This window comes from Tamandua tetradactyla, chromosome 18 (assembly GCF_023851605.1).
Source record: "Tamandua tetradactyla isolate mTamTet1 chromosome 18, mTamTet1.pri, whole genome shotgun sequence".
In the NCBI taxonomy this organism is placed as follows: domain Eukaryota; kingdom Metazoa; phylum Chordata; class Mammalia; order Pilosa; family Myrmecophagidae; genus Tamandua; species Tamandua tetradactyla.
The window spans coordinates 70,818,186-70,838,980 of NC_135344.1; the positions used below are offsets into that span (position 1 = coordinate 70,818,186).

Below are 20,795 nucleotides of genomic sequence, written 5' to 3' on the forward strand. Positions count from 1 at the left end.
CTCCTCATAGATGTTTGTGATCTTGAGGACGCATGACTGTGTCGAAATGTTGAATCTTCCACACTAGATAACACTACCTACTAATCATTTAGCCAGGCCATCTGAATGTGATGCTTAGTTTCCATCAGGGTTTCCCACTCTCTGTAAAAAAAAGAGTCAGACCTGCATCTGGGTAAATAACCCTTACAATGGGAGTAAAACAATCTCATACATGGGGACATGAATAAAATTCTCAGGGCTAACACCGAAAATGATGTATTTCCCACTAGTCTGTTGCTGCCCTGAAAAAGTTTATTCTTCTGAACTGGTAAGCAGGTTGCTTTCAGAGCTATCTTTAAGTCACCTTCTTTCTTCTTCTGGACAAAATACAAAAGAGGTGCATACAAGGAGAGCTACCCACTCTCTGCTTGGCCCCAACAAAGCTGGCATTGTCACCTGCTTGATTGTTCCAGTGTGTCTTTCTTTGCCCCACTCATTACTTATGTAGCCTGTTATTTCCTGGGTATATCCTGTACGTTCATATGACACATCATTCCTGTTCCCAAAAAGGATTTGCACACATGGAACTTTGGATAAGCAGAGGTTTCAATGGGCATTAAAAGACTGCCAGAGATCTAAAGATTCAATGCAGTACCAATCAAAAGTCCAACAACCTGAAAACTTGGGAAAGCTGGTTACCAAGTTTATCTGGAAGGAAAAGAGACCCCAAAAAGTAAAATCAACCTAAAAAAGAAGAATGAAGTGGGAGGATTAACACTTCTTAATTTAAAAACTTATTATAAAGCCACAGTGGTCAAAACAGCATGGTACTGGTATAAAGACAGAAGTATTGACCAATGGAATCGAATTGAAGGTGCAGAAATAGACCACCAAATCTATGGTCAGCTGATTTTTGACAAGACCCCCAAATCCTCTGAACTGGCTCTTTCCAATAAAAGGGAATGGGAGAACTGGATATCAATAGCCAAAAGAATGAAAGAGGACCCTTGCTTTATACCCTATACAAAAATTAACTCAAGGTGGATCAAACACCTAAATATAAGAACTAGCACCATGAAGCTTCTAGAAGAAAATGTAGGGAAACATCTTTAAGACCTAAAAATAGGAAGTAGCTTCCTAAACTTTACGCCCAAAGCACAAGCAACAAAAGAAAAAAAAAGATAAATAGGAACTCTTCAAAATCAAATACTTCTGTACCTCAAAAGACTTTGTCAAAAAGATGAAAACACAGCCAACTCTATAGGAGAAAACATTTGGAAATCACATTTCAGACAAAGGTTTGACATCCTGTATACAGAAAGAAATCATACAACTCAACAACAAAAGAACAAATAACCCCATTATAAAATGGGCTAACGATATAAATAGGCACTTTTCTAAAGAGCAAATACAGATGGCTCAAAAGCACATGAAGAGATATTCATTTTCATTTGCTATAAGGGAAATGCAGATCAAGGCTATAATGAGATACCACCTCACACCTATAAGAATGGTTGCTGTTAAACAAACAGGAAACTATAAATGTTGGAGAGGACATGAAGAAATTGAGACACTTATGCACTACAAGTGGGAATGCATAATGCTACAGCTGCAATGAAAGACAGTTTGGTGTTTCCATAGAAAAGTAAATATTGAGTTGCCCTATGACCCTGCAATAACACTACAGAAGAGCTGAAAGCAGTGACACAAACACACATTTGCACTTATTCATAGCAACATTCTTCACAATTGCCAAAAGATGGAAACAATAGAAATGCCCATCAACAGATGAGTGGATTAACAAAATGTGGTATAGATACATGATGGAAGATCACGCAGCAGTAAGACAAAATGACGTCCTGAAGCACATGACAAGATGGATGAGCCTTGAGGACATAATGCTGAGTGAAATAAGCCAGACACAAAAGGAAGATACTGTATAACTCCACTTTTATGACCATGGTAAAGGTAAAATTGGAGGCTTATGATACAGAATATAGGGGACTTAGTAGTGATACATAGAAGCTAGAGGTGGGTGAACCGTTAACTAATGAGGTTGAACTCCAATGAAAGAAGATAGGAGGGAAAGCAGTTCACTAGTTCACTAATGGGTCTAAAATTGCAATACTCATCAAAATTCCACCTACCATATTGCAGGTGAACATGGTTAAAAGGGGTTGTATAGACCTAAGTGTTCCACTGAATAACACTACAAATATAAACAAGTTCTTGCATGAACTACTTCAAAGATATTATTCACGTACTAAGAGTATTTAAGTTCAGGGGACAAAGGGAAAACTGTTATTGCATGCTCTGAGCTGTTTAGCAGGAAAACATCAGCAGTACTACAACAACACCAGGGGTAAATAATGGAGGGAGGGCAAGAGTTAAAGGGGCATTCAGATTTCCTGTTTGGCAAAGGTGTGTTTATTAGTTAACTTTCTCTGGGCGACAATGAAATCATCTGAAATTGAGAGTGTTGATGAACTGTTGACTTTGGGCCACTCTCCATGATGCCTGATGAATGCAGGTGACTGAAGGACTCACTGACTGCGAAGTATATTGGCAAATGATGGTGAAATACATGTGATTGAATATTGTGCTGCTACAAACAAAGTTGTGTGGCATGCAACACTGTGAATGAGCTTGTAGGACATTTGGTGAGGCAAAATAAGCCAATAAACAAAAGAGCAATTATTGTATGGTCTCCTTTAGAAAATGCTTATAAGAAAACAGGGGCCGAGATTGTACACTCTTTTTTTTTTTTTTTTTTTACATGGGCTGGTACCAGGAATCAAACCCAGGTCTCTTGCATGGCAGATGAGAACTCTGCCATTGAGCCACCATGGCCCCATTGTAAGCAGTCACATTTAGTCTGGAGTGGTAATTATTATTTCTGGATTTTGAGAGACTGTTTTATATATGTATAACCTGTAATTTAGTGATAAGAATGAAGCCAATCAGATCAAGGTTAAGGTAATTCAGAACACAGAGGTAAGGAAGACATTGCTTATATTTTAGAAGCTTACCTACTCTTTGAGACCGAAGGAAGAAAAGTTTATTTTGTTTGGAACTTAAATTTTCAGTAGCACATAATCTAACTCAACCTGTCTGGATAGCTCATTTAAACAATCAAAACACAGGGACCCCAGAATAAGAATGAGGATCTTTAATCCTGTATAGCTTAATGTAACACCTGAATACATCCTAGAATCTATTAAGCAGATACTCAAAAAGTATTAGCAAAGTCCCTTGAGGGGTGGGTGAAAAAATATATAACTATTAAACTTTACCATCATCGAAACCCCTGATACCGTGTCAAACATTAGGGACACCCAAATCAATAGGTCAAACCCTTGCTCTTGAGGCTTACTCTTGTGAAGCTTATGCATGTAGCGAAGATGTTTAGCCTACCTTTAGTTGTGCCTGAGAGTTACTTCTGGAGGACCTCTTTTGTTGCTCAGGTGTGGCCTCACTCTCTCTCTTTAGGCCCAACTCTGCAAGTGAAATCATTGCCCTCCCTCTACATAGGGCATGACATCCAGGGGTGAAAGTCTCCCTGGCAGTGTGGGAGGTGACTCCCAGGGATGAGTCCAGCCCTGGCATCAGGGGATTAACATTTCCATCCTGACCAAAAGGGGGAAAAGAAGTATAACAAACAAGGTAGCAATGGCTGAGAGAGTTCAAATAGAGTTGAAAGGCTACTCTGGATGTTGCTCTTACACAAGCTTCAGTTAGACATTGCCACCTATCATAACTTGCCAACCCTCAACCAAAACCATTCCAGCCAATCCTAAAGAACACTTGGGGCAATATATAAGATTCTACTAAGGTACCATGCACTAGAGTAACTTTCCAGAAACCTACAACCTCCAGATGCGTCCCTGGATCACATAAGTCCTGAAATACAGAGAGGCCAGCCTCTCCAGAGCATTGGCTAGTTCCATCTCCCTACCCCATATTAATGACAGACCCTTTCAACATGAAAAAGTTAGAATGGGCATAGCCCAAATACCCCTAATAAGTGGGGGAAAGATCGAAGGTGATGGTGGAGTTATACAGAGAAGACAGGTTTAACAAATGAGTATGATCATTGAATCATTATACTGGTATTTTTTTTAGTTCCCAATATCTTAGAGCAGTTAGAAGTAAAAACCTAAAATTGTACAATTGTAACTCATACCAAACTCTGAAATCTGTTCTAAAACTAGTTGTTGTGATGTGCTTTGAATTTTATTGCTTTTTTTGTATATATGCTATTTTTCACAAAAAAAGTCAATTAGGATGATAAAAAAATATTTATTCCTTCTAGTCTCCTATATTCTGGAGCAGGTAGAAGGAAAAAATCTGAGATGATGATATGATAGTGCTTGACAAACTCTGGGATCTGTCCTGTAATTATTTGCTGAAGAGTGTTTTGAAAACTTGATTTTTTCTTTCTTTTGTATATAGGTTATAGTATACAACAAAAAAAAGTTAAAAAAAAAAAGACTGTCAGAGAAGAATCATGGTATATCTGAAACTACAGATCTTGATGAGAAACTCTTGATATAATATAAATTATGTTCAGCTCCAGAGGTCATTGGAAAATGCACATTTGGCCTACTTTAATATTGCATTTAATTTTTGTAGGTGGGTTCCTGGGTCCTTGTAGTCTCTCTATGAGTCTGTGGACCCTGGATGAATACCCTCTGCTCTGAGAAGGGTTTCTCAACCTCACCCTATTGATATTTGGGACTGGAAAATCCCTTTCCGTAGGGCTGTCCTGTACATCCCAGGGTGTTTAGTAGCATCTCTGGCCTCTATCCTCTAGAGGCCATTTGCCCCCTCTTCATTTGTAGCAACCAAAAATATCTGTAGTCCTTGTCAAAGGACTTGCCCTGGGGGGCAAGGCTCCTGAGACACTGCAATGGTGCTTTACAAAACCATCTCCCAAGCAGGGACTCTCACCCCCTTCATGTGGCCATATATATATATATGTTAACAAGCAAACCAAGAGTTCACATGTGACATTTTTACATCCATGCTCTCATTTTATTACACTGCATCCCAGTGATGTCAGTGACCCCAGAGGTAATAAGGTACAAATCCAGGTTGATAGCCTGGTCTTCTGACTCCAAATCACATGTCCTTTCAAGATGAGTAATAAGGTTGCTGGACTTATAATTCAACAGGGCTGAGTTCTCTTTCAGGTCCTGGCCCTTAACCAGCCTTGGAAGCAGTTAAACCATCTGAGACTCTGTTTTTGTGTCCCTTGGATGTAACCAGGAAAGCTACTCCTGCCTATTTCTCAGGAATGTTGTAGAACAGATGAGAGACTGCTAAGTGAGAGTACTTTAAAAACCATCAAAGCCAGTTCAAATGTAAGGTGTTATTAAATTGAAAAGTATCCATTAGTCTATAAAAATTACATGGACATCGGCACGCTAAAATCTTCTTTATGAATAGATTCTTGAAGATTATTACACTTGTAGAATATTAAAAAACTGAAATGGCCCAGAGATTGGCTGTCACACTTGACATTAATTTCCTTTGTACAGTCCAGTAGAGCTGTCCTATTCAACCCAGGCATTCTTTGTTCCAAAAGGAAGTTGCTCTAAAAGGAAATAAAATGAGCTCACGATAACTGACTATTCTTATTTTTGTCCATTTATAAAGCTCCCATTGGATTTCCAGTGTAACAGTGGTGTTATTTGAGTAGAATATAAATACCCTGACTTGAATCTGGAAAGAAAAACATCTTGCTTGGGCTTAAAAACAAAAAGCCCACACAACTCCGTAAAATGGGGACAAAGTAAGAAACCGTCTTACCTTTGTTAACACTGGATCTTGGCTTTTACCAATTCCCAGCTTGATATTGAACATACAAATGGTGCATTGTCACAGAGGTAATTGTTATTCCTCACAGAACCCTTAGGCGGAGTCAGATACTATGACCTCTCTAGTGAGCTTCTCGGAGATTGAAGGATTCCAGGGCCTCAGAAGCCACTGAGTAACAGGTACAATTTTCCAGCTCCTCATTCTATGGCCATGGCCTCTCCGGAGTGATAATTGGCCTTGTTCTTATTTGATTGCTGTTTAAAGTCCATGAGAACAGAAAAATTATGATCAGCTCCAGAGGTCACTTGCTTGGCTAATTTTTCGCTAATTGTTTCTTAAGTGAACTATTTTTTAGTACAGAGAGAAGGAAACATCCTTTCAAGGGTTGTATGAAAAATGGTTAAGGGTCTTTTTAAGAATGGTAAATGGTCAATAGGATCAGGACACTGAGTTTTAAAAAGTTCATCATGCATGTGTTATACTGAATTCAGTAATATATTAAGATCAGATAATATGAATATATCAGTAAACCTAAAATACAATTTTTAGAAAAGATGAATTTTGGGGTGAGGAGGAAGTTCAGAAGATGAGGGGATGATGACTGACTGGAGAGAGTAGATGGACTTGACCCAGAGATGGTCATGAAGCATATTTAAATAGTGACAAAGTGACCCTGGATGAGAATGGAGTCCAAGATTTAGTGAAATGTTGATGGAGAAGGGCCAGCAAGAAGATGGTCTGAACATTGTGAAGCCAAAGTAGATTGAACTGTTGATGTCTCTTGTATGTTGCTATTTAAGACATAATAACCCAGATTTTGGACACACATCACATATCCCTCTTATCAGATTGGTGTGAGCTTATTGCTAGAGTAAGAGGGTCAGAAAAAATCTTTTGGGGAATGGGGTGGCCTGGGAAGGTGGAGAGTTTCCGCTGAAGGGCATGGATGGCCTCGTTTTCAATCACCCTGAAAAGGGGGTCTATACTGGGACAGAAAATGAAGATTGGGGACATAAACACTGGATTAAAAGGAACAGAAAATCCGGGGTCAGGAGTGAGTTTAATTTCTGATGAGGTGTGCAGTTGCTTGGAACAGTTTGGGTGAAGACAAGACATGGGAAGTGAGGTAAAGAAGTGAATGACAAAGGATAAATTGGCATTAGTTGTAAGTTATTTCTTCTGTTGTAATTCTTTTCTGCTCTTTTTGAAACTTCATTAAATTCTGATCAAAAGTTTGGCAGGATAAAATTCTGAGAAAATAAATACTGGTGTTTCTCCCCCAAATCTTACCTGCTTGTGTTGCCCTCTATCCATTAAATCAGTGATACCTATAGCTTTAGGGAAGGGCAGATACACCAAGAAGAAAAGTGTCACTTGAACGTTTGAATATAATTTTTGAGCTGATAATAGAGTTGCTGAAAGTAGATGATTTCTATTGCAAAAACTAGGTGTTTTTTTGTTAGAGAAAACATAAACAATCCAGTGGGAAAGAATGCGTGATGACGTCTTGACAGTGTCCCCAAAAGAAGATAGCATTCAAGCAGTCAATGGGAAGCAAAGTTCAAGAGTGAACATGACCAGAGCATATATGCTGGTGAATCCTTATTCTCTGACACCTCTGGACTAAGCTCTGGGGAAGAGATTGTAGCCAAGCCTAGAGAAGTTAGCAGGGGATGGTGGGGTATATGTGTTGGAAATCTACCCACATCACCAGCTTGTTAACCATGTGTGGTATGTAGGAAAGGCAGCTTGGTGTTTTCAGGAGAGAGAACCTACAGATCTTCCTCCTTTCTGCTCCAAATCTTTTCCAACTCCAGAATGGTAAGGGAGTGTGGCAGATTGTATTATTTGCTCAAAATATTTGCTTCTGTAGAGCCTGCTCCTTCTTCTTGGATCCTAATTATAAAAGGACATGGAGCAAAGTTGTAACTGATGTGTAATGTCAGTGGAAAACAAATCTTTATTATTGTAAGCTATTGATATTATGGGGCAGGGATTGTTGCCTTAGAATGAAAAAGCTGATATGCAATGGCCATCCAAATCTTTTTGGACACCAGGAGAGATATGGAAATGGTGGGCAGGGATGCTTGAAGAGGCCTGATGGTCATGGACAGGGCTAAGAGAAGACAGAGTGACCTGGGTAAACCTGAATACCAAAAAGCAGTAGGAACTTGGAACCTGCAGCAGTAGTTGGAGCATGGTAGAATTCAATGAAAGAAATGTACAAATGGGATGTTACATTGGCAATGGATACAATACTGAATTGAGCCAGATAAAAATGAAATAGATGTTCTTTTTCATAACTTCCTAGTTGATTCTTAGGTTACCCAAGGGGAGAAGTAATCAGAGGGGAATGGGAAGAAATCCTGAACTATTTATCCTAAATAGAGAAAGGAATTCTTAGCAATATAGATTCCACTCATCTGGCAATAACAAGTTTCCTGCTATCAGCAGAAATGAGGACTCAGAACTAAATTCAGTTATGGAGAAATGAAGAAACTTTCATTTTTGTGCTCTTGACTTTGTGACTATGAAATTCCTACCCTCTTGCTTCTGCAGTGCTGTGGAGAACGAAAGGTGAGGACCTTGCCTCATGCTTAAGAAAGAGAAGTTAAAGGGAAAGAGGTGGCCCTCCATCTCTTGAAGGCTGTGTTGGGTTGGAAGCAAGGCACCTGAGTTTGGTACATCTGGTCGACCAGCAGTGTCAGGAGCCCTTGGGCATACAGTACACAGGGCCAGGCCAGTGCTTGAGCCAGGCTTCTAGTGACCCCACACATTCCCAGGGAACACTTTGAGATGTTCATTTCTTGCAGTCAAGCAGATAGAGCTGGTGCCACAGTCATTTAGTTGGCATGGGACGGTGGCCGTAATGCATCATGTATGTGGAAGGTTTGCATTTTCTTGTCATTTACTGAAGGATGAAAGAAATTATAACATTTGTCATTTTTCTTTAACTTCACCTTCAGTTTAAGTCTCATCCTGGCAGAAAATGTAGCCTCAGGCAATTACGGTTTTTCTTAGTCATTTCAGGCTTACAATTTCCTCCTAGCCCACCTTTCTCTCTGGGTGGCATCTAAATTTTAGAGGGCTTTACAGCATCAAGGACCTAAGCAGCATCTCGTCTGTGACCACTGTCGTCACGCCATGTTGGAATCCTCTCCAATACATCCACTGGACCTTGTCTCCAGTTCTTTGTCCCCTACTAGCATTCTGGTGGTTCGTGGCCCTCTCTTACCCTATACCCTCTTTGGGGCAGGAGAAACTTTCAAATGATTCACCTCTGCTAGGTCAAAGAGGACTTGGGGCCTGTTGTGGGTCCTCTGTCATGGTTTTATCTCTACGGCTACTCCCCAGCTCCACTGCCATACTGAAAAGATTCATCGGGGAACTGAGGGCCTTGGATATCTTTTCCAGAGGGCCCAGGGACCACACAGAGAACCCAGTAGCCTTATGGCCACAGATTTCCTAATCATCAGTCCTCTCTTTGCCACCACCATCCATGCTAGTGCAGCGATTCCACCAATTCATCCCAACGTTGAATCCCCTTGTTCTTTCCCAATACTTCCCTTGCCTCTTCAGTACAGAAGGGTTCTACCTGGTGGTGGGAAGAGGTGCAGTAGTATTCTAAAACCTTTGTCTTCATTCCTCTTCCCTGTTTGTTTTTTTTTTGTTTTTTTTTTTATTAATTAGAAAAAGAATTAACAAAAAAATTAGAAATCATTCCATTCTACATGTACAATCAGTAATTCTTAATAACATCACATAGTTGCATATTCATCATTTCTTAGTACATTTGCATCGATTTAGAAAAAGAAATAAAAAGACAACAGAATAAGAATTAAAACATTAATAGAAAGAAAAAAAAAAACCTATACCTCACATGCAGCTTCATTCAGTGTTTTAACATAATTGCATTACAATTGGGTAGTATTGTGCTATCCATTTCTGAGTTTTTATATCCAGTCCCGTTGTACAGTCTGTATCCCTTCAGCTCCAATTACCCCTTCTCTCTTTTTATTTTTTTTAATTAATGGAAAAAAAGAAATTAACCCAATATTTAGAAATCATACCATTCTACATATGCAATCAGTAATTCTTAACATCATCACATAGATGCATGATCATCATGTCTTAGTACATTTGCATCGGTTTAGAAAAACTAGCAACATAACCGAAAAAGATATAGAATGTTAATATAGAGAAAAAAATAAAAGTAATAATAGTAAAGTCAAAACAAAACAAAACGAAACAAAAACCTATAGCTCAGATGCAGCTTCATTCAGTGTTTTAACAAGATTACTTTACAATTAGGTATTATTGTGTTGTCCATTTTTGAGTTTTTGTATCTAGTCCTGTTGCACAGTCTGTATCCCTTCAGCTCCAATTGCCCATTATCTTACCCTGTTTCTACCTCCTGCTGGACTCTGTTACCAATGACATATTCCAAGTTTATTCTCGAATGTCTGTTCACATCAGTGGGACCATACAGTATTTGTCCTTTAGTTTTTGGCTAGACTCACTCAGCATAATGTTCTCTAGGTCCATCCATGTTATTACATGCTTCATAAGTTTATCCTGTTTTAAAGCTGCATAGTATTCCATCGTATGTATATACCACAGTTTGTTTAGCCACTCTTCTGTTGATGGAGATTTCGGCTGTTTCCATCTCTTTGCAATTGTAAATAATGCTGCTATAAACATTGGTGTGCAAATGTCCATTTGTGTCTCTGCCCTTAAGTCCTTTGAGTAGATACCTAGCAATGGTATTGCTGGGTCATATGGCAATTCTATATTCAGCTTTTTGAGGAACCACCAAACTGCCTTCCACAGTGGTTGCACCATTTGACATTTCCACCAACAGTGGATAAGTGTGCCTCTTTCTCCGCATCCTCTCCAGCACTTGTCATTTTCTGTTTTATTGATAATGGCCATTCTGGTGAGTGTGAGATGATATCTCATTGTGGTTTTGATTTGCATTTCTCTAATGGCCAGGGACATTGAGCATCTCTTCATGTGCCTTTTGGCCATTTGTATTTCCTCTTCTGATAGGTGTCTGTTCAAGTCTTTTTCCCATTTTGTAATTGGGTTAGCTGTCTTTTTGTTGTTGAGTTGAACAATCTCTTTATAAATTCTGGATACTAGACCTTTATCTGATATATCATTTCCAAATGTTGTCTCCCATTGTGTAGGCTGTCTTTCTAATTTCTTGATGAAGTTCTTTGATGCACAAAAGTGTTTAATTTTGAGGAGCTCCCATTTATTTATTTCCTTCTTCAGTGTTCTTGCTTTAGGTTTAAGGTCCATAAAACCGCCTCCAGTTGTAAGATCCATAAGATATCTCCCAACATTTTCCTCTAACTGTTTTATGGTCTTAGACCTAATGTTTAGATCTTTGATCCATTTTGAGTTAACTTTTGTATAGGGTGTGAGAGATGGGTCTTCTTTCATTCTTTTGCATATGGATATCCAGTTCTTTAGGCACCATTTATTGAAGAGACTGTTCTGTCCCAGGTGAGTTGGCTTGACTGCCTTATCAAAGATCAAATGTCCATAGATGAGAGGGTCTATATCTGAGCACTCTATTCGATTCCATTGGTCGATATATCTATCTTTATGCCAATACCATGCTGTTTTGACCACTGTGGCTTCATAATATGCCTTAAAGTCCGGCATCGCTAGACCTCCAGCTTCGTTTTTTTTCCTCAAGATGTTTTTAGCAATTCGGGGCACCCTGCCCTTCCAGATAAATTTGCTTATTGGTTTTTCTATTTCTGAAAAATAAGTTGTAGGGATTTTGATTGGTATTGCATTGAATCTGTAAATCAATTTAGGTAGGATTGACATCTTAACTATATTTAGTCTTCCAATCCATGAACACGGTATGCCCTTCCATCTATTTAGGTCTTCTGTGATTTCTTTTAACAGTTTTTTGTAGTTTTCTTTATATAGGTTTTTTGTCTCTTTAGTTAAATTTATTCCTAGGTATTTTATTCTTTTAGTTGCAATTGTAAATGGGATTTGTTTCTTGATTTCCCCCTCAGCTTGTTCATTACTAGTGTATAGAAATGCTACATATTTTTGAATATTGATCTTGTAACCTGCTACTTTGCTGTACTCATTTATTAGCTCTAGTAGTTTTGTTGTGGATTTTTCCGGGTTTTCGACATATAGTATCATATCGTCTGCAAACAGTGATAGTTTTACTTCTTTCTTTCCAATTTTGATGCCTTGTATTTCTTTTTCTTGTCTAATTGCTCTGGCTAGAACCTCCAACACAATGCTGAATAATAGTGGTGATAGTGGACATCCTTGTCTTGTTCCTGATCTTAGGGGGAAAGTTTTCAATTTTTCCCCATTGAGGATGATATTAGCTGTGGGTTTTTCATATATTCCCTCTATCATTTTAAGGAAGTTCCCTTGTATTCCTATCTTTTGAAGTGTTTTCAACAGGAAAGGATGTTGAATCTTGTCAAATGCCTTCTCTGCATCAATTGAGTTGATCATGTGATTTTCTGCTTTGATTTGTTGATATGGTGTATTACATTAATTGATTTTCTTATGTTGAACCATCCTTGCATACCTGGGATGAATCCTACTTGGTCATGATGTATAATTCTTTTAATGTGTTGTTGGATACGATTTGCTAGAATTTTGTTGGGGATTTTTACATCTATATTCATTAGAGAGATTGGTCTGTAGTTTTCTTTTTTTGTAATATCTTTGCCTGGTTTTGGTATGAGGGTGATGTTGGCTTCATAGAATGAATTAGGTAGTTTTCCCTCCACTTCAATTTTTTTGAAGAGTTTGAGGAGAATTGGTACTAATTCTTTCTGGAACGTTTGGTAGAATTCACATGTGAAGCCATCTGGTCCTGGACTTTTCTTTTTAGGAAGCTTTTGAATGACTAATTCAATTTCTTTACTTGTGATTGGTTTGTTGAGGTCATCTATGTCTTCTTGAGTCAAAGTTGGTTGTTCATGTCTTTCCAGGAACCCGTCCATTTCATCTAAATTGTTGTATTTATTAGCGTAAAGTTGTTCATAGTATCCTGTTATTACCTCCTTTATTTCTGTGAGGTCAGTAATTATGTCTCCTCTTCCATTTCTGATCTTATTTATTTGCATCCTCTCTCTTCTTCTTTTTGTCAATCTTGCTAAGGGTCCATCAATCTTATTGATTTTCTCATAGAACCAACTTCTGGTCTTATTTTTTTTCTCTATTGTTTTCATGTTTTCAATTTCATTTATTTCTGCTCTGATCTTTGTTATTTCTTTCCTTTTGCTTGCTTTGGGATTAGTTTGCTGTTCTTTCTCCAGTTCTTCCAAGTGAACAGTTAATTCCTGCATTTTTGCCTTTTCTTCTTTTCTGATATAGGCATTTAGGGCAATAAATTTCCCTCTTAGCACTGCCTTTGCTGCATCCCATAAGTTTTGATATGTTGTGTTTTCATTTTCATTTGCCTCAAGGTATTTACTAATTTCTCTAGCAATTTCTTCTTTGACCCACTCGTTGTTTAAAAGTGTATTGTTGAGCCTCCACGTATTTGTGAATTTTCTGGCATTCCGCCTATTATTGATTTCCAACTTCATTCCTTTATGATCCGAGAAAGTGTTGTGTATGATTTCAATCTTTTTAAATTTGTTAAGACTTGCTTTGTGACCCAGCATATGGTCTATCTTTGAGAATGATCTATGAGCACTTGAGAAAAAGGTGTATCCTGCTATTGTGGGATTTAATGTCCTATAAATGTCTGTTAAGTCTAGCTCCTTTATAGCAATATTCAGATTCTCTATTTCTTTATTGATCCTCTGTCTAGATGTTCTGTCCATTGATGAGAGTGGTGAATTGAAGTCTCCAACTATTATGGTATTTGTGTCTATTTCCTTTTTCAGTGTTAGCAGTGTATTCCTCACGTATTTTGGGGCATTCTGGTTCGGTGCATAAATATTTATGATTGTTATGTCTTCTTGTTTAATTGTTCCTTTTATTAGTATATAGTGTCCTTCTTTGTCTCTTTTAACTGTTTTACATTTGAAGTCTAACTTGTTGGATATTAGTATAGCCACTCCTGCTATTTTCTGGTTGTTATTTGCATGAAATATCTTTTCCCAACCTTTCACTTTCAACCTATGTTTATCTTTGGGTCTAAGATGTGTTTCCAAGGATCCTGTTTTTTAATCCATTCTGCCATTCTATGTCTTTTGATTGGGGAATTCAGTCCATTAACATTTAGTGTTATTACTGTTTGGATAATATTTTCCTCTACCATTTTGCCTTTTGTATTATATATATCATATCTGACTTTCCTTCTTTCTACACTCTTCTCCATACCTCTCTCTTCTGTCTTTTTGGTTCTGACTCTAGTGCTCCCTTTAGTATTTCTTGCAGAGCTGGTCTCTTGGTCACAAATTCTTTCAGTGACTTTTTGTCTGAGAATGTTTTAATTTCTCCCTCATTTTTGAAGGACAGTTTTGCTGGATATAGGAGTCTTGGTTGGCAGTTTTTCTCTTTTAGTAATTTAAATATATCATCCCACTGTCTTCTAGCCTCCATGGTTTCTGCTGAGAAATCTACACATAGTCTTATTGGGTTTCCCTTGTATGTGATGCATTGTTTTTCTCTTGCTGCTTTCAAGATTCTCTCTTTCTCTTTGACCTCTGACATTCTAACTAGTAAGTGTCTTGGAGAACGCCTATTTGGGTCTAATCTCTTTGGGGTGCCCTGCACTTCTTGGATCTGTAATTTTAGGTCTTTCATAAGAGTTGGGAAATTTTCAGTGAAAATTTCTTCCATTAGTTTTTCTCCTCCTTTTCCCTTCTCTTCTCCTTCTGGGACACCCACAACACGTATATTTGTGCGGTTCATATTGTCCTTGAGTTCCCTGATACCCTGTTCAAATTTTTCCATTCTTTTCCCGATAGTTTCTGTTTGTTTTTGGAATTCAGATGTTCCATCCTCCAAATCACTAATTCTATCTTCTGTCTCTTTGAATCTATCATTGTAGTTATCCATTGTTTTTTCTATCTTTTCTACTTTGTCCTTCACTTCCATAAGTTCTGTGATTTGTTTTTTCAGTTTTTCTATTTCTTCTTTATGTTCAGCCCATGTCTTCTTCATGTCCTCCCTCAATTTATCAATTTCGTTTTTGAAGAGGTTTTCCATTTCTGTTCGTATATTCAGCATTAGTTGTCTCAGCTCTTGTATCTCATTTGAGCTATTGGTTTGTTCCTTTGACTGGGCCATATTTTCAATTATTTGAGCGGAATCCGTTATCTTCTGTTGGCATCTGCACATTTAGACAGATTTCCCTGGGTATTGGATCCAAAAGTTTGGAAGATTTTTCTGTGAAATCTCTGGGTTCTGTTTTTCTTATCCTGCCCAGTAGGTGGCGCTCGTGGCACACGTTCATCTGTGGGTCCCACCAGTAAAAGGTGCTGTGGGACCTTTAACTTTGGAAAACTCTCGCCGTCCGGGAGGTTCGCTAGCTGAAGCGGCTTGGAAGGGTTCGAGCCGGCCCGGGGTCCGAATGCGGGGAGGGTTGCTAGCCGCCGCAGCCCGGGAAAGCGCCCGTCCGAATTTCCTAGTCGCCCGGGCGACAAGCGTGGCGGGAGGGCGCCAGCGGCAGCAGCCCGCCCAGGAGAGTGCACGTTCCCGGGGAGTCACGGGTTTGGAAGGGGCCTCCCCCACGCGTCACCGTTCTCCGCAGCCTGCGGATTTGCGATCCAATTCTCTCATTTGGTCCGGGGGGCCGCGCGTGGTGTGGGCACCAGCCGCCGCGGTTTCAGGGGACCGCCTCTCCAATTCTCCCAGCCAGCCCGGGAAGGGGGAAGGGAGGGACTCCGGCCGCTTTCCACCCCGCCCGGTGAAGCCCGCGCACCTCGGTGATCTCACCCGAGCGGCTTCTCTTAGCCAGCCAGCCGTTCCAGGATGGGGTACGCCGTTCCAGGATGGGGGTCTTTTTTATCTCTGTTGTGGCCTTGGGCGCTGTTCTGTAGCGTTTCTACTCCCCTAGTAGCTGTCCTGGAGAAGAAACTAAGATCCGCGCGTCTTACTAAGCCGCCATCTTCTCCGGAAGTCCTGGCGCCAAACAGTCTGGAGCATCGCTGGCGTCCCCGCTTCACACACTCGAAAACACAGGACCTCGGTTCGTGGGCCCCGAGAAAACGACCGGATTAACCAGGCAGCCGCGAACGCCGGGCGGCGCAGACGCGAAGGAGCCCTGTTTGTTTTTAATTGAAAAGTCAAGACTGCTATTCTCGAGTTCTGCTCCCTTTTAGGCCCTGGTGGTTTCATGTATAAGGGTCTGAATGAATGAAGGGGGTGAGGGTCATTGTTTAACAGGGAGTGGTTGTTTGAAGAATATTAATTAATACTTTAAATAACCATCACAGATTTTCTTCTTAGTCTTTCCGATCCTGCAAAGCCTCTCTCTCACCTATCTCCCAGTCTGGCCGACAATCTGGTTGTTTGCTGAGGCTTCACCTCCCTTCACTGGAGAGGATATTTGTGCTGGCTTTAGTCTGCTTTCCCCATACAGGGCCATTATCTACAGGTGCAGGCAGTCTCCACTCAGCTAACTGTCTGATAGGTCTGGAAAACTCTAGATCAGAGTTCCCCAATCATAGCCTTAGAATCACCTGGAAAGCTTATGAAATCTTATGAGTCCCACCTTGGAACCATGACCTAAGAATTCCAGGGACAGGACCTCATTGCTTTTGTTAAAGCTCCTCCAGCATCCTTGTAACCTATAACAAAGATAGGAAATCACTGATCTAGAGCAGGGCTTCTCTTGGCAATACTAAAATATTGGACCCAAAACTTCTTTGTCGTGGGGAAGGAGGGCTGTCCCGTGCACCATAGATGCCTGAGGCCACCAGATGCCTGCAGCATGCTCCCTGTGGTGACAACCAAAAATGTCTTCAGAAAGTACCAAATGTCCCTTGCAGGATAACGATCAAAATTCCCTGGTTGCGAACTGCCGATTTCGGGTAAGGAGAAAGTGAAATCTATCATTGATTAAAGGAGCAAGTGATATTCTTGCAGTTATTGTCAGACCTCTGGGCTTCAAAAGGAGAAGGATTTGTTCAAGCCTGGGTCCCCTGGGGACCATGGGTGCTCTTTGGTTCCCACGTGGTTCTGAGCCTGCCTTACATCAGGATAATAAAAGGTGCAGATCCAGGCTCCGGGCTGGGAGCTGTCCTTTACTCAAGCTCCGCATGGAGTCTTACCTCTTCCTCCGAAATAGTCTTTTCACAGACCATAAATAATTCTGAAGCCCACCTTAACTTCTGGGGTCCACTTTATCTTTGCATACATCGTTTCTCCCAGAAGGTCCAGACCTTGCTAACTGAAAACTGGACTCTAATTCTCGTCCTAGGACTTTTCTTTATTGGTCTGTAGAGTACATATGTGAGGATTTGTTAAAGTCCCAGCTGACCTCCTATATGTAGCACAGGGTTTCTTAACCTTGGCACTACTGACATTTGGGACTAGGTAATGCTTCATTTGAGGACTGAGCTGTGCTTAGGATGTTTAGTAGCATCCCTGGCCTCTATCCACTAAAAGTCAACAACACCTCCCTCCAAGTTGTGACAACTAAAATAATATCTCCAGACATTGCCAAATGCCCCTGGGCAGGAAATTCGCCCCGATCAAAAACCACTGTTGTAGCATACACATTTTTTCAAGCCATAGACTCAGATGTTTAGGGAAACGTTATGATCCTTACTTCTCTGTAACTCAATACAATTTTCATTTCAACCTCCCTTTGCCTAATAGCAGTAAATAGTTATTTTTAGGCTCTTTCATTAAGTTGAATGCTCAGAAAATTCAGCATTTCCAACTCCCTTCTTCTTCATGGAGCAGCTTCCACAGTATCCTGGCATGGTGGGGAGGGGTCTGTCTGTGGTTGGACTTTGTCTGGTGATGGCAAAACTTGGGTACAGCCCACCTATCAGCATGCCATCACCTGGTCCCTGTAGCTGCTTCTGAAGACCATCCTTGAACATGGCCATCCCTTCTCTGCTTCTGCCAGAACCCAGGAACACTGGGGCATCCGCCTCGCTGCTCAGGACTCCAATGGCTCTCACTGGCCCCTCTGACCTGGATCTTCCCTGATGCCATTCCCACACCACTGCTTGCTCCTACAATGCTCTCCCTTTTACAAGACCCCTCGGGGCCAATCCCAGGAGGGCAGGCAAGACACCAGGGGACTGGGGTGGACATTTGTCAGGGTTGTTTTAGCTTTTGAGTCTTAACCTTTTTCCTATGTCATAATATTGGCCATTTTGGAAGTTGGTGAAATGAGGAACCCATCTTCCACATCACAAACCTGGAAGGTTGGACCAATGGGTGCTCAAGTGCCTTTACAACCTATGGCTACTGCCAGGTGTTTGCTAGCCTTGGGGCTTTCAGTCTGAAGCCAGTGCCACGACATCATTTCCTCCAGTGGCAGCTTCCACAGCATCACCATCCAGTGGGCCCAGAGCAGGAGTGGGGGGGCAGTGCCCATGGGGGTGCTTCTAATTGGCGATATTCTCATGCTCCTGGGATAAAACCTCGGCTCAGCTCTAGCTACCCAGCTTCTTTTGACCACACTCCATTTTCTCAATCTGTTCTTCCATTCTTCATAATACCCTTCCAATGCATTTATTTCTTCTTCAGAATTAGTCAGATTTACTGCTTGTTATTTGCAAACAAAGTAATCCCTGGTTGAGGTCTTGTTACCTCCCTAATTCTCTCTTCCTCTTCCCAGGCCAGAGAACTTTACACTAGTCTAGAAGGGCTACAGAAGAGAGGGGCAGAACTGGTAAAACAAGCATGCTTCTCCAATTTTGTTGTTTTATTCTCTCCATAAGGGTTATTTTTGTTGGCTTTCTTTTGTAATTAAAAGCTGAGAATGTGATGCCTTTTCCCTCTGGTGCAACTCTTATTTGGGGGCTAAAAGGCCTCATATTAGCAAATCCTATAAAGCGTGGGTGACATAGAAGAGAGTATATGTGTGCACACACGTGAGTGAATTTGAGGGGTATTTACCAATTAATGCTTCTCAAAATCTTCTTGCCATATATTGTTTAATTTGCACTAAAGCTGCATAATGAAAATATGATTACCCTAACTTGACAGAGGAGAAAACTGAAGCTCAGAAATATTAAATAGCATAACAAAAATCACAAAGAAAGCTAATGTGAGTCCTCACTCAGATCTGCCAGATCCCATAGTCTGTGCATTTTCCACCTTAGCCAATTCCAGTGGTTCCCTTTGACTGGGCTATCCAAAAGCAAAGAGGTCAACAATTTATCTAAAAAAGAAAAGGGTCAACAACTTTCTGCTTTGCTTAAGGGCCCTTGCCTTTTTCCTCCAGGAATGCCATCCAGAGAATGTGCTGGTCTCCCTCTTTCTCTTCCCATCACTCTCTGCATCACAGTTCATCAATCCGATGTCCATTGGAGGGTTCACCGCGGATGCCATCTGATTAGCCAGCATGCTGCTTCCGGGGAGAGCCTTGATCTGCGTGGGCAAGCAGGGAAAAGGAGCTCCAGAGGGACTTGGCAGTCCATCACAGAGGCATATCTTGAAAGGGCACATGCATCAGTAACTAGGTGATCATATCTAGCACCGGGTACCTAATCTGTAGCAGAATGAGGGCTCCACACCCAGGGATATAACCAAACCTGGCAGCCATTCTTACCAAATATTTGGTAATATTTTTTTCTGCGTGAGCACAAAAAGACCATTATAAGTGTGTGTGTTGGAGTCACTGATGCAGAGTGCCATTTGTCCCCGTGAATGCTCTGGGGCACCCCGAGATCCCCCCATCTGGAGCAAAAATGCCACATTCATGGATGCCTGTGGTTTGTCTAATGACATTTTTACAAAACCCTTGAATGCCACCAAGGGCTTCAGCTGAACCATGCATGTGGCCTAATGAGGTTTCCAAACCCTACCATATGAAATTGTCACAGGTTATTTGTCAGAAAGCAGCTGCCTCACAAATTCAGCATACTTAAAACTTGGGGTACCCACATTTTAAGAATAATTCTTTGTAATGATAAAAAAATACTACATGATTGCCGTTGCATGCAACAAGAATTTTCAGGGCATTTATTTCAAATGCACCTGAGTTCCCGAGGGATTTTATTTTTCCTCTGAGCATGCTTCAGGGGTTGAAAAGTGATAGCTGCCATTACCACTTCCTTATATTTGAGAAAGAAACCAGGGTCACCTAATGAAAATAGAGCTCTTAAGTTGAAATGGATTGATCAATATTGATTTCCTTTCCCTGCAGAAGTATTCACACTATATACGCTGATGTTTACTCTTCTCCCAAATTATTTCATTCTTACCATAATCTTCCTATGAATTCCTTCTGAAACATATTTACTGCAAATACTATCATCCCTTGGTTATTATGGAATCGATGGTCTCGTGAGCAGATTATTCTTGTCCTTCGCTGGCAGGTGTCTCTCCCCCTTCTGTCTCTTCCTGGCTCCTTGTTTTGTAATCCTGCTGTTGAGAATTATGAGTTTTCTACACCAACGGGAGGACAACCACAGTGTCACCAGTTCCTGCCGAGTTCTAGCAGGGCCCCTGCAGCTGAGTGAGCCTTCTCACCTGCAGCCCCCAGGTCTCACCGCAGACCCAGAGGGAACCCAGCCTCACCTGGCATCAGAACTCTCACCCAGCAGCAAGTTAGACTTGGAAACCAGCTTCTATCACGCTTATTCCTATGACCAAAGCACCTTGGGGATTACTGAATCTTCACTCTTGACAAAAGCTCTCAGCCTACAGTTTCTCCAATCACTTGTCCTCCCCTGAGGTGGGGGTGGGGGTGGGGTGGGGAGGGCATCAGATTGTCCGTGCACCTTAAACCTGAGACTTATGGCACTCAGTGTTTCTATTCTCAGCCTGTATGCTGGGAACAATTAAATTAATCTATTAATCCGTGTTCACTGTGTTGCATTTGGAAAATACAGAAAAATAAACACACACACACA

General features: G+C 40.8%; 1 long non-coding RNA gene across 1 annotated transcript; it reads left to right on the plus strand.

Annotated features, from left to right (window-relative positions):
* The first annotated feature begins 5,931 nt into the window (after window positions 1-5,931).
* Window positions 5,932-20,590, plus strand: LOC143662698 (uncharacterized). The gene is made up of 3 exons (XR_013165549.1): window positions 5,932-5,978; window positions 19,163-19,400; window positions 20,259-20,590. It is a non-coding gene; the product is annotated as an uncharacterized LOC143662698 (long non-coding RNA).
* Window positions 20,591-20,795: the final 205 nt, after the last annotated feature.